The 15,989-nt window shown below is 39.6% G+C and overlaps 1 long non-coding RNA gene across 9 annotated transcripts in view; it reads left to right on the top strand.

The window, feature by feature from the left end:
- The window catches only part of LOC148148771 (uncharacterized), a 36,745-nt gene extending 21,204 nt beyond the window's left edge, over nt 1-15,541 (top strand). For all 9 annotated transcript variants that reach the window (XR_015758624.1, XR_015758620.1, XR_015758621.1 and 6 more), the window contains 2 exons: nt 14,035-14,119; nt 14,431-15,541. This is a non-coding gene — a long non-coding RNA (uncharacterized LOC148148771). The remainder of the gene's footprint in view (nt 1-14,034; nt 14,120-14,430) is intronic.
- The last annotated feature ends 448 nt before the right edge of the window (nt 15,542-15,989 follow it).

Here is a 15,989-nt window from a genome sequence, read left to right on the forward strand (position 1 = left end):
GAATTGCAAATGGTGACTTTTTTTTGTTATATTAATTGAAAACTAAAGTGCTGTGGATGCTGGAAATCTGAAGTAAAAACAGAAAATGCTGGAGAAATTCAGTAGGTCTGATATCACTTGTGGGGAGAGAACTAAAGATAATGTTTCAAGTCCAATACATTTCTACTTCAGATTGAGATTAAGTTTATGGATGAATTGGATTTCAGTGTAGCAAATATAAGATTATCTTCTTTGAACCTAAAGTGGATAGAACAGATTCCTATCTAAATAGTGAAGATTGAAAGGGATCTGAGAGTGTAAATACTGCAATCATTAACATATCATGAGCCAAGACGATAAAGATGGTTAATTAAATGCTGGGCTTAATTTTTTGAGGTATAGAATATAAGAGGTCATTGGCCACTTTTATTTTGGGTGGAGATGGGAAAGCAAAGTGGATCTGGGACCATAAGATTCTGTTGTAGGTTTCTATCACCATTTTTCACACTGTTAGCAATCTGATATACAGCCTTTAATGTTCAGTAAATAAATACCCTCAAATCCTTTTGCCCTTTCATCACCCTGTTTCTACTCATTGTCATAACAGCTTTCACATTTTACAACCAGACCTTAAGTAAGATTCCCAAGTTCTCGTGGTTTCAGATGAAATTTTGTAAGTTGTAGAGTCATAGAGATGTACAGCACGGAAACAGACCCTTCGGTCCAACTCGTCCCTGCCGACCAGATATCCCGACCTAATCTAGTCCCATTTGCCAGCACTTGGCCTATATCCCCCTAAATCCTTCCTATTCATATAACCATCCAGATGTCTTATACCAGCCTCCACCACTTCCTCTGACAACTCATTCTATACACTCACCACCCTCTGCAAAATTTGCCCCTTAGGACCATTTTAAATCTTTCACCTCTCACCTTTAAACCTATGCCCTCTAGTTCTGGACTCTCCCACCCCAAGGAAAATACTTTGTCTATTTACCCTATCCATACCCCTCATGATTTTATAAACCTCTATAAGATCACTTCTCAGCCTCTGACGCTCCAGGGAAAACAGCCCCAGCCAATTCAGCCTTTCCCTATATATAGCTCAAACCCTCCAACTTTGGCAAAATCCTTGTAAACCATTTTGAGTCAAAGAGTCATAGAGATGAACAGCACGGAAACAGATCCTTCGGTCCATCTCATTCATGCCAACTAGATATCCAAACCTAATCTAGTCCCATTTGCCAGCACTTGGCCTTCTGAACCCTTTTAAGTTTCACAACAACCTTCATATTGGAGGGAGACCAGAATTTCTCACAGTATTCTAAAATTGGCTTAACCAATGTCCTGGACAGTTGCAACAGGACTTCCTAACTCGTTTACTCAGTGCACTGACCATAAAGGAAATCATGCCAAACACCTTTTTTCATTATCCTATCTACCTGCGACTCTTTGTTCAGCAACACTCCCCAGGATCTTCCCATTAAATGTGTAAGTCCTGCCCTGATTTGCCTTTCCAAAATGATGCACCTCACATTTATCTAAATTAAACTCCACCTGCCACTCCATGCCCATCTGATCAAGATCCTGTTGCACTCTGAGGTAATCTTCGCTGTCCACTACATGTCCAATTTTGATGTTGTCTGCAAACATACTAATTGTACCTCTTCTATTCACGTCCAAACCATTTATATAAATGACGAAAAGCAGTGGACCCATCACTGATCTTGTGGCACACCGCTGGTCACAGGCCTCCAAGTTGTCAAGCTTCCGGATGAGGAGGGAGAAACTGACTTTTTTTAACCTGTTCCCTCATTTGGTCATGGGTTAACTTAGGAAGGTTAGTTTAGGGAGGTTCCCCTCTCTATGAATATCTTTCTCCCAGATCTATGAATTCATATTTTAAAAGGAGCCAATTTGACCTAGCTTTTTTGAGTTAACAAAAGAGTGAATTTATTAGTTGCTAAATGGGAGAATAAATATTAATGCATCGTACGTACACAGAAGTGAGTAAGGAATAAAGATAAAAGTTTATTAAAGGGAAAAGTAGTTCAGTCTCTGGGTCATTCATGAAGAGTACATGGTGGAAAGTAGATAGTTGAACAATTGATTAATGTTCTTGGATTTGTATTTGATCCTAATTCTTTTGACTGTTATTTTTGATGGTGAGTATTGCAGCTTTCAGAGCAAAAGAAGTCCTTTAACTACAGCATAGGGATGATTAATGGACGATGCTTCAACTTTAAACTTCACAGCACACAGCACTTGAACTCAGTTTACTACACATGAATACTTCAGCTCACCATCTTATCTACTTCAGCTAGCATACACAGATGATGGCTTTTAACTCCTGTTTTTGTGTATTCTTGAAAAAGGAAGATGCAAAACATGTCTCTTGCCCAAACTATTGTCTTTTCTCCTGTTATGAAGGTGTCGGTGTGCACTGTACCTTTAAGAGAGAGAGGAAGTTAGCAAGGACTGACTGAAAGCACAGAGTGTGCTGAACAATTTAAAAATGCAATATTTGATTCAAACGAATAGCTGGAGTTGTGTTGCCATGGAACAAAAACAAATTGAATTTCGGCCAATCAGTTTAAATTATGCCCCAGATACCAAAATCCAATTGAATTTGAATTTTACTATTTGGGATGACCTCAAACCAATTAATGATCTGATCTTTTGCGGTATAAAACCAAACATTTTGAACAGTTAGGGAGAGAACTGCAATGAGCACCAACAAAACATACTGCTAGCCAAATAGCCCTCTGAAAGGTACCTGTCCATAAGAAAAGTTGTGCAGCAGAAGAGATGATCCAGGAAAATAACAGAGGAAAATCTACAATGAATCAATAAAGCTGACTGATTTTGAAATGTGATTATTTTTGTGTAAATCTTAATCAGGATTTTTTTTATATTGGGCCAGTTTTGTAGAGTGGGAGAAAAAAGATAGGTTTAAGAAAAAGGAGTTGTACATAGCTAGTGTTTTAATGTTCTCTGTTGGACTTAAAGAATAAAAGTGCTAATTTTTACTTTAAATAGTGACAACTGGGATAGTTCTTTGCCTCCCGAAATTTAACATTACAGCACAAGGTTAGCTTCTCTGTATGTCGGGTTTAAATTAGCAGAGGGGCTTATCTCATGTAGTAACATTTCCAAATGTTCGCAGTCTGATAGAATTCCCAGGAAATTAGAATTCTGTTTGTAATGCCTTTACACTCGGTCCCTTTGACATTTCACAGAATCCCTACAGTGTGGAAACAGGCCCTTAGGCCCAACAAGTCCACACTGACCCTCCAAAGAGTAGCCCACCCAGGCTCATTTCCTTCCCCTACTATCCTACATTTGCTCCTGATTATTGCACCTAACCTACACATCCCTGAACACTATGGGCAATTTAGCATGACCAATTTACCTAATCTACGCATCTTTAGATTGTGGGAGGAAACTGGAGCACCCAGAGGAAACATGGGCAGACATGGGGAGAATGTGCGTACTCCACACAGACAGTTGCCTGAGGCTAGAATCAAACCCGGGTCCCTGGCTCTGTGAGGCAGCAGTAATAACCACCGTGCCGCCATTTCCTTGACACTTCACCAGGTGTGAAATTCAACAGCTTTCTCCCCCAGGTGGCCACAGAATTTACATCTAAAATCATTTGTTTGGCTGTAGCAGTCCTCTTTTAAAAAAAAACAATTATCAGCATTCTGCAGTTATGAGCCATTGGCATGACTGTTTGCCAAAAAAATGCATCACTTCTCATTTATTAACACTGATATAACCTGCCAAATTTCAGCTCAGAAATTTCAGCACCAGAAAATTCTCTCTTTTAAAAAAAAGACATAGAGCATAGGGTGGGCTGACAGGGACAAGTAATGAGCAGTCTTGTTTTACACCACAGTCATTTTTTCTTTTGAAAAGAAAACCATGCTGAAAGTGAATTTACTGTCAATTTTCCTGTGCTATTGACCAAGCTGATTTTCTATGGTCTATGGTTTTGCTTGTAATTAGAAGGTTTACTTTTTTTAGTAGACAAAACGACATGGATGATAAATGAATTAAGTTAAGTTGAAAATTCAATGAGTTGAAACATTTTGCGAAGTTTCAAGTACATGTACTAAAAGCAGCTGTTTTCTATATAGCCACTTTCTTCCTTGCAAACTCCCACATATATAGCCTCGCTCTTTTTAAAAAAAACTCAACATAAAATATATCTGAGTAAAGATTTTGAAATTTACTTGAGTTTCTTCAAAGAAGTCTAAATAAATTTAGGGTGAAAGATATGGATGTGTTCTGTGAAATTATAGACTCTTTCCGTAACCTAAGCATTTTATTCAAATTTAGCACTTAACAGTAAGAGCAAGATATCTCAGTTGAATTTCTTTATGGTGGTTTGTAAGACTGTTCAATGAATAATGAATAGAATAGAATTCCTACAGTGTGCAAACAGGACATTTGATCCAACAAGTCCACACCGACCCTTTGAAACAGAATCCCACCTAGACCCATTGCCCTACCTTATTACTCTACATTAACCCTAACCATTGAAACTGAAAAATACTTGAAATGTAGAATCTTAAAAGCATAAAGTTAGAGCACAGAATGGGGTCAATCAACCAGTTTTGACTCAGTCCTAGCCATTTAAAAGAAGCCACTCTTTGCTATTTCCTTGTAGTTTTGCACACTTCCATTTTAAAAATAACCTAATTTCTTTTTGAATGTTTCAATTGAACCTGCCTCATTTTGCTATGACTTTTTTTTACCAATCACCATAAATCTGTGACATATTTCTTGATACTTCCACAAATGGTAAGCTTCCCTGCCAAGTATTCTATCCAGCTCTTGTATGCTTTTGAAGTGCTATATTAAATCTCTTCTCAACCTTTTTGAAAAAGCAATAAGAATAAAAGATAAAATTAAAGATCCTGTCTTTAAATGTACACTGTTGAAGGGTCAATAATGAAGCAACAGAATATAAAGATCAAGGATAGGAGGTTTAGAGGGGGTTTGATGAAAAACTTCACCCACAGGGTAGTGGGAATCTGGAATGCATAGATGAGAGCAGTAGAGGGGGGGAAAACTTCTCAACCTTTTAAAAGGTGTGTGGAGTGACTCAGTGGCTAGCACTGCTGCCTCATAGCATCAGGGAGCTGGGTTCAGTTCCGACCTTTAGAGTTTGCACATTCTCCCCATGTCTGCATGGATTTCCGCCCACAGTCCAAAGATTCCAGGTTAGGTGGAATGGCGATGCTAAATTGTCCATAGTGTCCAGGGAAGTGCAGGCAAGATAGATTAACCATAGGAAATGCAGGGTTACAGGGTTAGGGTAAGGTGTAGGGTCTGGGTGGGATGCTCTTTGGAGGTTCAGTGTGGATTCAATGGCCAAATGGCCTGCTTCCACATTGTAGGGATTCTATGAGCACTTGAAATATCATAATATTCTAGGTTATGGGCCTAGTGTGGGATTAGCATAGATGTTAGATCTGTTTAACTGAAGTTCTTCATCCTTAGTACTATGACTGTGATAGGAGGAATGTGATGATATTCAAACTGGTAATTCCACCAATCACTTCAAAAAAAAGCAAACCTGAGGATTGGGAACAATTTAGATTCCAGCAAAAGGAGACAAAAGACTGATTGAGGGGAGAAAATAAGTATGAGAGTGAGCTTTCAAGAAACATACAATCCAATAGTAAAAACCTCTTTATGTATGTGAAGAGAAAAAGCTTAGTAAAGGTGAATATAGATGCCCTAGACTCAGAAATAAGGGCATTTTCACTGAGGAACAATGAGATGACAGGCCAATAAAATACATGCTTTAGTTTTTCCTTCACAAAGGAAGACACAAATAAAATCACAAAAACATGGGGGGACTCAAGGGTCGATTGACAAGGAGGAATTGCAAGAATTTAATTAATAAGGAATTGATATTGGGGAAACTAACAGGGTTAGGTGTAGATTAATCTCCAGGGCCTGATAACCTTCATCCCAGAGTACTTAAGCAAGTAGCCAAAGACATAACAGATGTGTAGTGTTCATCTTCCAAAATTCTGCAGACTCTGGAACAGTTTATTTTGATTGGAGGCAAGCAAAAAGCAACTTTTTAAGAGAGGCAAGAGAAAACAGCACATTATGGAGCAATTAGCATGATATTGGAAGTGGGGAAAATGCTAGAGTCCATTATGAAAGATGTATTAGCAGAGCATTTGGAAGAAAGTGACAGAATTGGACAAAGTCAGCATGGATTTCTGAAGGGGAAGTTCTGCTTGATGAATCTAATGGATTTTCTTGAGAATGTGACCAGTAGAGTAAATTGGAGAGAATCTGTGAATGTGGTTTACTTGGATTTTCAAAAGACTGTGATATGGTCCCACATAAGAGGTTAGCATGCAAAATTCAAGTGCATAGGATTGGAGGTCTTGTACTGAAATGGACTGAGTATTGATTAACAAACAGGAAATAAAGTGTAGGATTATATAGGTGTTTTTCAGTGGCAGGCAGCAACTAATGGGGTATTGCAGGGATAAGTGTTTGGATGCCAGCTATTCACAAAATATATTAATGATTTTGATGAGAAAATTATGTGTCATATTTCCAAACTTGCAGATGACAAAAATTTGTGTGGGAGGGTATCCCATGACAAGGATGCAGAGAAGCTTCAGTACAATTTGGACAACTTAAGTGAATAAATACATGGCAGATGCAGCATAGTGTGGATAAATGTGAGTTTATCCACTTTGATTGTACAAACAAGCAGGCATATTATTATCTGAATGGGCATGGATTGAGAAAATGGGAGTTACCATGAGATTTGGGTACACTAAGTGCTGAAAGCAAGTATGCAAGTGCAAGAGGTGGTGAAGAAGGTATGTGGTATGTTGGCCTTCATAGCAAGGGGATTCAAGTACAAGAGCAAGGTTGTCTTGCTACAATTGTATAGAACATTTATAAGACCACACCTGAAGTATTGTGTACTGTTTTTGACATTGGTGAGAACATCCTTCTTCAGATATTGAGGGAGTGCAACAAAGTTTACCAGACTGATTCCTGAGATAGTAGGAATGATGTATGGGGAAAGACTGGATCAGTTAGGATTATATCCACTAGAGTTTAGAAGAATGAGGGAAGAATTTGTAGAAATCTATTAGATTCCAACAGGATTAGACAGGCTAGGTGCAGAAAAGATCTTTTTGTTGACTGGGGAGCCCAAAGCCAGGAGTCACAGCTAAGGATAAGAAGTAGACTTTTTAGGACAAAGATGAAGACGTTCTTCATCCAAAGACTGGTGAGCCTATGGAATTCTCTGCCAGAGGAAACTGTTGAAGCTAAAATATTGGAGAATTTTAGGAAATATGTAGATATAGTTTCTGACAAATGGAATCAAAATATATGGAGAGAAAACGGGAACTGGGTACTAAGTTGGATGATCAGCCATGATCACATTGAATGGCAGAGGAGGCTTAAAGGGCCGAATGGCCTACACCTGCTCATATATTCCATGTTTCAACATCATTGAATCATAGAATCCCTACTGTGTGGAAACAGGCCCTTCGGCCCAACAAGTCCACACCAACCATCTGAAGAGTAACCCACCCAGACCCATTCCCCTAAAAATTACTATTGCTGCACATTTACCCTTGACTAATGCACCTAGCCTACACATCCCTAAACACTATGGGCAATTTAGCATGGGCAATTTAGCATAGCCAATGTACCTAACCTGCATATCTTTGGATTTGAGGTACTATACCGTGCTTGCAGAAAGATCCAGTAACTCAAGACTGGGCATTCATTAGGTCCTGTGGGCCATGAACAACAGGAGAATTATGCTTCAGCACAAATAACAATCTCATAGCCCAGTTTATCCCCCTTTTAATCATTACCAAATCAAGCCAAGGGATCAACCCTGGTTCAATGGAGATTGCAGGAGGGCATGTCAGGAACAGCACCAGACAGACCTAAAAATGTGGTGTCAACCTGGTGAACCTACCAAACACGTCAAACAGCATAAGCAGCAAGTGATAGACAGAGGTAAGCAATCCCACAACCAATGGATTAGATCCAAGCTCTGCAGTCCTACCACATCCAGTCATTGATAGTGGTGGACAATGAAACAACTCACTGGAGGAGGAGGGTCCACAAATATCGCCATCCTCAATGATGGAAGAGGCCAAAACATCAGAGCAAAAGGTAAGGCCGAAGTTTACACAGCAACCTTCAGCCAGAAGTGCTAAGTAGATGTTTCATCTCTGCCACCCCCAGTGATCCCCAGCATCACAGATACCAATCTTCAGACAATTCGATTCACTCTACATGATATCAATAAACGATTGGAGGCATTGAATAGTACAAAGGCTGTAGGCCCTGCCAACATTGTGGCAATAATAACGAAGACCTATGCTCCAAGCTGTTCCAGTCTAGTTACAACACTGGTATCTGCCTGACAATGTAGAAAATTGCCAAGGTACATCCTGTACATAAATAGTAGGACAAATCCAACCTGCCCAATTACCAACCCATCAGTCTGCTGTTGATCATCAGTAAAGAAATGGAAGGTATCAATTGTGCTATCAAGCAGTACTTGCTCAGCAATAATGTGCTCAGTGACACCCAGTTTGGGTTCCGCCAGGGCCACTCAGCTCCTGACCTCATTACAACCTTGCTACAAACATGGATGAAGGAGCTGAATTCCAGAGGGCAGGTGAGTTTGACAGTCTCACCTCCTCTCTGAAATACACGCAGCATGTACTTTACACAGAGAGTGGTAGGTGCCTGGAATGCATTGCCAGCAGAGGTGGTAGAGCAGGCACAGTAGATCCATTTAAGATGTGTCTGGAAAGGTGCATGAGTAGGTGGGGAGCAAAGGGATACAGATGCTTAGGAATTGGGCGACAGGTTTAGACAGTAGATTTGGATTGGCTCAGGCTTAGAAAGCCGAAGGGCCTGTTCCTGGGCTGTAAATTTTCTTTGTTTTTTGATAGTCCTTGAGATCAAGGCTGCATTCAGTAGAGTGTGGCTTCAAGGAGCCCAAGGAAAACTGGAATCAATAGGTATCGGGAACAAACTCTCCACTGGTAGTCATACTTAACACATTGGAAGATGGTTGTGGTTGGTCAAGGTTATTCAGGGCATCTCTGCAGGAATTCCTCAGGGTAGTGTCCAAGGTCGAACCATCTTCAGCTGCTTTATCAATGACCTTCCTTCCATCACAAGCTCAGAAGTGGGAATATTCACCGATGATTGCACAATGTTCAGCGCCATTCACAACTCCTCAGATGATCAAATGGAACATGATCTGAGCATTATCCAGATCTGGGCTGACAAGTGGCAAGTAACATTCAAGCTACACAAATGCCAAACAATGATCATCTCCAATAAGAGACAATTGAACCACTGCCCCTTGACATTCAATGGTGTTACCATCACTGAATCCCTACTATCAACACCCTGGTGGTTACCATTGACTCAAAACTCAACTGGAGGAGAAAGTGAGGTCTGCAGATGCTGGAGATCAAAGTTGAAACTTTATTGCTGGAACAGCACAGCAGGTCAGGCAGCATCCAGGGAACAGGAGATTCGACGTTTCGGGCACAGGCCGAAGAAGGGCCTGTGCCCGAAACGTCGAATCTCCTGTTCCCTGGATGCTGCCTGACCTGCTGTGCTGTTCCAGCAATAAAGTTTCAACTCAAAACTCAACTGGGCTCACTACATAATCACACTAGCTACAAGAACATGTGACAAGGCTTGGAATATGGCAGAGAGTAATTCACCTCCTGACTCCCCAAAGCCTGTCCACGATCTACAAATCACAAGTCAGGAGTGTGATAGAATATTCACCACTTTGCAGGATGGATGCAGCTTCAACTCACTCAAGAAGCTTGACACCATCCAAGACAAAGCATATGCTTGATTGGCACCACTACCACAAATTATCCACTCCCTCCATCACCATTGCTCAGTAGAAGCAATTTGTACTATCTACAAGATATAATGCAGAAATTCATCAAAGATCCTCAGACAGCACTTTCCACACCCACAACCACTTCCATCTAGAAGGACAGGGGCAGCAGATACTTGGGAACACCGCCACCTGCATGTTTCCTCCAAGCCACTCACTATGCTGAATGGTAAATGTATTTCCATTCCTTCCCTGTCACTGGGTCAAAATCCTGGAATTCCCTCTTGGATGGTGAGAAGGGACAAGGTAAAAGGGCAGGTGTTATATCTCCATCAGTTATAGAGTCATAGAGGAGTACAGCATGGAAACAGACCCTTCAGTCCAACCCATCCATGCCGACCAGATATCCCAACCCAATCTAGACCCATCTGCCAGCACCCGGCCCATATCCCTCCAAACTCTTCCTATTCATATACCCATCCAAATGCCTCTTAAATGTTGAAATTGTACCAGTTTCCACCACTTGCTCTAGCAGCTCATTCCATATTCGTACCACCCTCTGTGTGAAAAAGACTGAGGCATAACCATTATTGATGTGTTGGAAATGGTCCCTTCAGAATACTGAAAGGGGAGTGTAAGAAATGTTTTTGCGGTTGCAGGCATAGCAGAAAATGATCCATTGAACACTGACGCTAATTGAGTGGAATTAAAGACAAATGGGACCTTATTGTGGTTCTGGATGGAAGTGGAGCTCTAAAAGCAGACATATAAATTATAATGGACAGGGTTAAAGTATCTTGATACGTTCATAAAAGACATGCGGGGAAGGGCATATGATTAGGTATTTGGTGATTTGATTGAAAGAGGTGATATTTTCATGGTCTATGGGGTGACATGGTGGCTCAGTGATTCGCATTGCTGCCTTACAGCACCAGGGACCCAGGTTCAATTCCACCCTTGGGTGACTGTGTGAATTTTACACATTGTCTCCTTGTCTGTGTGGGTTTCCTCTGGATGCTCCAGTTTCCTCCCACAGTCCAAAGACGTGCAACCTAGGTGGTTTGGCCATGTTAAATTGTCCGCAGTGTGCAGGAATATGCAGACTACGTGCATTATCCATTGGAAATGCAGGGTTATAGGAATAGGGTAGGGGGTTCAGTCTAGGCAAAATGCTCTTTGTGGGGGAGGGTGGTGTGGACTCAGTGGGCCAAATAGTCTGCTTCCACACTAGGGATTCTATGATTATTCCAAAATTAGCAGTACTTGTCCTGTAATATCCAGAAATATGCGTACTTCAAAAAAAAGTCATTAATAGGTTGTGGGAGTCACTGGCTGCGTCAGCATTTATTGCCTAGCTCTCATTGCCTTTGTACTGAGTGGCTTCCTGGGCTACTTCTGAGAGTCAGCCATATTGCTATGTATCTGGAGTCACATGTAGGCCAGACTGGGTAGACTTGGCAGTTTTCTTTTCCTAGAGGACATTAATGAACCGGCTAAATTTTTACAACAATTGACAATTGTTTAATGGTCATCAATAACCTTTTAATTCAAGATTTTTATTGTATTCAAATTCCACCATTTGCCATTGTGAGATTTGAACTCAGGTTCCCAGAACATTACCTCGGTGTTTAGATTACTAATTCAGGAACAATACCATAATGCCATTTTACCCCACCCCACCTGTTTCCCGCGCCCCCCCCCCCCCCCCCCCCCCCCCCCCGTCCCAAAACAAGTTCCACTTTCTCTTAGAATAATAAATAACATAGAACAGGAATGGGCATTTTGGCCCACCAAGACTGCAGCAACACATGATACCTTTCTAAATGAAAAACCTTTAGCCTCTATGCGGTCATAATCCTCTGTTCCTGTTCAAGCCTATTCATGTATCTGTCAAGATGCTTCTGAACCGCTGCTATTGTTCACCACCTCCTCTGGCTGCACATTCCAAGTACTTACCACCCTTTGAGTAATATATATTGCAATGAGTAATATATATTGCAAATAACAGGGGTTCCAGCACTAATCCCTGTGGAACACAACTGGTCAGAGATCACCAGTCAGAAAAAAACACTCTTCAACCGCTTTCCCTGACTTCTATATCAAAGTCCTTGCTAAACTCCATATAGACAACGTCTACTGCTCTGCTCTCATCAATCATCTTCCTAACTTTCTCAAATTACTCAATCAAGTTCATGAGACATGACTTCCCCTGCACAAAGCAATGCTGCCCCTTGCTAATAAGAGTAAATATTTCTAAATGTGATTAATTTCTATTCCTAAGGATTTCCCTACCACTGATGTCAGGCTCACCAGCCTGTAATTTCCCTGATTATCCCTGTTGTCCTTCTTAAATAGAGGAGCAATGTTGACTATTCTCCAACTTTCTGGGACCTCTCCTGTGACTAAAGAGGATGCAATATTTGAATGAAGTGTATAATTAATAACTCAATATGGAGATAAATAAAACAAAGAGCCATAAACGCTGGAGGTCTGAAACTAAAATAGTAATTGCTGGAGGAACTCAGCAGGTCTGGTAACATCTATGGAGAGAAAACAATTAATATTTTGAATCCTGTGACTCTTCTTCAGAACTTACTATGGAGAACCTCATTTATATGTGTGTGTATACTGCATTTCACTGATAGTGTAAAATACAGTTGTTTTCTGGTTACAGTACAATGTCATCTGCAGAGGAGATTATAGACGTACAGAGATGTAAAGCATGGAGACAGACCCTTCGCTCCAACTTGTCCATGCCGACCAGATATCCCAACCCAAACTAGTCCCACCTGCCAGCACCTGGCCCATATCCATCCAAAACCTTTTCATTCATATACTCATCCAGATGTCTTTTAAATGTTGCAATTGTACTAGCCTCCACCACTTCCTCTGGCAGCTCATTCCATACATGTACCACCCTGTGCTTGAAAAGTTGCGCCTGAGGTTTCTTTTATATCTTTCCCCACTCACCAAAAACCTATGCCCTCTAGTTCTGGACTCCCCCACCCCCACTTTGTCTATTTATCCTATCCATGCCCCTCATGATTTTATACACCTCTATAAGTTCACCCCTCAGCCTCTGAAGCTCCAAGAAAAGTAGCCCAAGCCTGTTCAGACTCTCCCTGTAGCTCAAATCCCCCAACCTTGGCAACATCCAGCCAACAACCCTGTGAGCTAAGGTGGTTACTTTTTGTATATTATGATTACACCTGATGCTTTTCTTTTAAACTGCCGGTCATTAATTGCAAAAGCAGTATTTTAAAAACATTTTTTAGAATGTTTCTAGAAACTGATAAGGCTACTTTGTTGCCCGTTTTTAGTTACCCAAAGCAGAAACAAATCTTAACCTACACATATCCCATTTTAGTGGAACACTTGCTCTCTTCAACAGCTACCTCTTTTTCTCCGCAATATTCAAATTCTGTACCACCAAGCAACTATCGCTAAGCTATTTGATGGTGTTATAATTTAAATATATAATTTGAGAATACTGAGTTCATTGAAGAATTAAAACACTTAATTTCAGCCAGATTACCTGGGCTCAGTTGTTTTCCCATAGGAAAAGAGAGAAAATTACAATATTTCCTGGATTCCCACCGTTACTACACTTCATTGACTCCAAAGTGCTTGGGAAGACCCAAGATTGTGGAAGTAATTATATAAATGCATATCTTTCTCTTTGCATTTTCCTTCCAATATTACGATCATGGAACATAACTCTTAATATGTACATGAATCAATGTTTTTGGAAGGTGTGGTAAGGGTTTTGCTCCTTTTGTATGTCTGTTTGTTGTTCATAATATATCTCCAAGACGAATGGACACATATCAAGAAAACGTTTGGTTCACAGATGCGGTATGTGCCAAGGAAGAACTGATGTTTTTGACAAAGATGCAAATACAGATTCAGGATCAGATTTAAAGGCATCATTAACATTAAATTTAGAATTAGAATGTGATGAATTGATTCTTCTTTCAAAATGTTTTGTGTTTGGGTGTATCATTTCGACTATTGTTGACTGTTTTAGGAAGTTGAGGATTGACTTAATTGCTGTATGCAGTTTGTCACAAGATGTGAGCAGCATTTTCAGAGCAAGCTGGATTGCCCTGAAGTTTTCTCAGTGAGATGGAGATTCATAAAAAAAGGTTTCTTTTTTGTAGTGATAGAACTTCAACCAGGCAGCCAAAACGCTTCTAGGAAGAGATGTGCAATTGTAATAACAATGAGTGAACATAAATGGCAGAGGTATGTACTCTTCAAATCCCCTTTTCATTTTTCTAGGTACGCTACCATTTACATAGAATTTACAAAGGTTTTATGAGCTAGACTTCAAAGTTGGATGTGCATGAGAGGATAAGATTTTATTTTTCAAACTGTTTGAAGGCTGCAAGAACAATGCTTCTATCATTTTGCTGTGTGTAACAAACTAAAGCTAACATGTCTAAAATCTAACTTCACATTAAAACTAAAAGAAGAAACAGAGTTAATGTTTTAACTGCAGTTCTGAAGAGGAGTCACGTTGGACTCAAACATTAACTGTTTTTCTCTCTCCACAGATGCTACCACACCTGCTGAATTTTTCCAACATTTTCTGTTTTATTTCAGAATAAAACTGTAGTATTGATGAAATTAAAAGATTTTGTACCACAATATCAAGATTTCATATTTTTACTGGTCTGTTTTGTATACCAACTTCAACAGCTGAAATGTCAGCCCTGCCATGGCAAGGATACCAAGATTTACAGATGAGCTCCAATTGTTTGTAAACAATTTGTTTAATGTGTTAAGTGAGGCAGATAAATGTCCGGCTGTTCAGCAATTTGTGAATTACTGCTAACTGTAAGCTCCTTGCATGTCATTTTACTTGTGAATGTTTCATTAACTCTCAAAACGACAGAAGCAATCAACATGAACTGTTTGTTTTAATTTAAACTTTTTTGCTTCATTAAAATAGATATGTTTTAGGTCTGCATTAGACAGTGAATGATAAGTGAGATCAGAGTTTCTTTTAATATAAGTATTTGTTGATTTTGTATAGTAGATAATAAAATGAATAGCACAACAATCAAAGTAAATAAACTACAATGAAAACAGTTTTCTGAACATAGTATGTTTTACTGTCGTTTTATTTCATTTTCTGAAATGCATTGCCTGAAAAGGTGAAGCAACTTTCAGAAAATTTGCAGAGCTGTGGAGAATGATCAGGAGAGTGAAACTGATGGAATACCTCATTCAAAGAGCCCATGTATACAATGTGCAGTGTAATCTTTTTTTTGTATGATTCTAAGATTGTTCTGTGTGCAATGGGTTCATTTCCACCAGTAATATAATAGGTATTGGCCAATCATGCTAATTAATTTGTAGGCGTGTTAGTTGCTTCCTGCTGAGTAATCAGCTTTTTGTCTTATAGTTATTAGTCAGACAAGGAGTTGCATACCTGGTATGTACTGAAAAATCAGAACTTACATATGTAGGCATGATTTATCAATTCCAAGATGACACTTAATACATTTGTAAAAACAAGTTAAACATTTGTTGTTACTAAAGATTGTAGCTCATAATTTGAACTTTGAAGCTTTGAAACTCCTGCCAAGTATAAAATGTAAACCAGCAGTATTAGCGTAAGTGGTCACCATTTTGGAATGTGATTAAAAGAGCAAAACACCAGTGATTCAAAATAAATCAACGTGTATGTCTTATTTAATGAAATAATTAAGCATAAATTGCTTCAACTCCAAAGATAATGTTTTAAAATCGATCAAATCCGTCAACTTCAGATCTGATACAAATTAGTTTTCACTTGGGCTGTTTCCAAAACCTTTCCACTCTGCAGTTCAGTTCCTGGCCATATCAAAATATATGTTGCTGATGTGACATAATTGTTGCTTATGTTTTGCAGCTGTTTGATGATGAATTGCTAGAGATTTTTGCATCAGTGTCTTTTTGACTCTGAGCAATGCTAGATATCTTTGTTCTATAAAGTGGCTGCACCAATTTGCAATTATTCTGAAATCTTTGGTGGACTTAGGGTTCGATTTGGACCACAGTGAATATATATACATATATATTACATTTCTGGTGATAATATAACCATTCCATCATTTTTGAGGATCCA

This window comes from Chiloscyllium plagiosum, unplaced genomic scaffold (assembly GCF_037043375.1).
Source record: "Chiloscyllium plagiosum isolate Xiang-an unplaced genomic scaffold, Cpla_swu_hap1 HiC_scaffold_11, whole genome shotgun sequence".
NCBI classification, from domain to species: Eukaryota; Metazoa; Chordata; class Chondrichthyes; order Orectolobiformes; family Hemiscylliidae; genus Chiloscyllium; species Chiloscyllium plagiosum.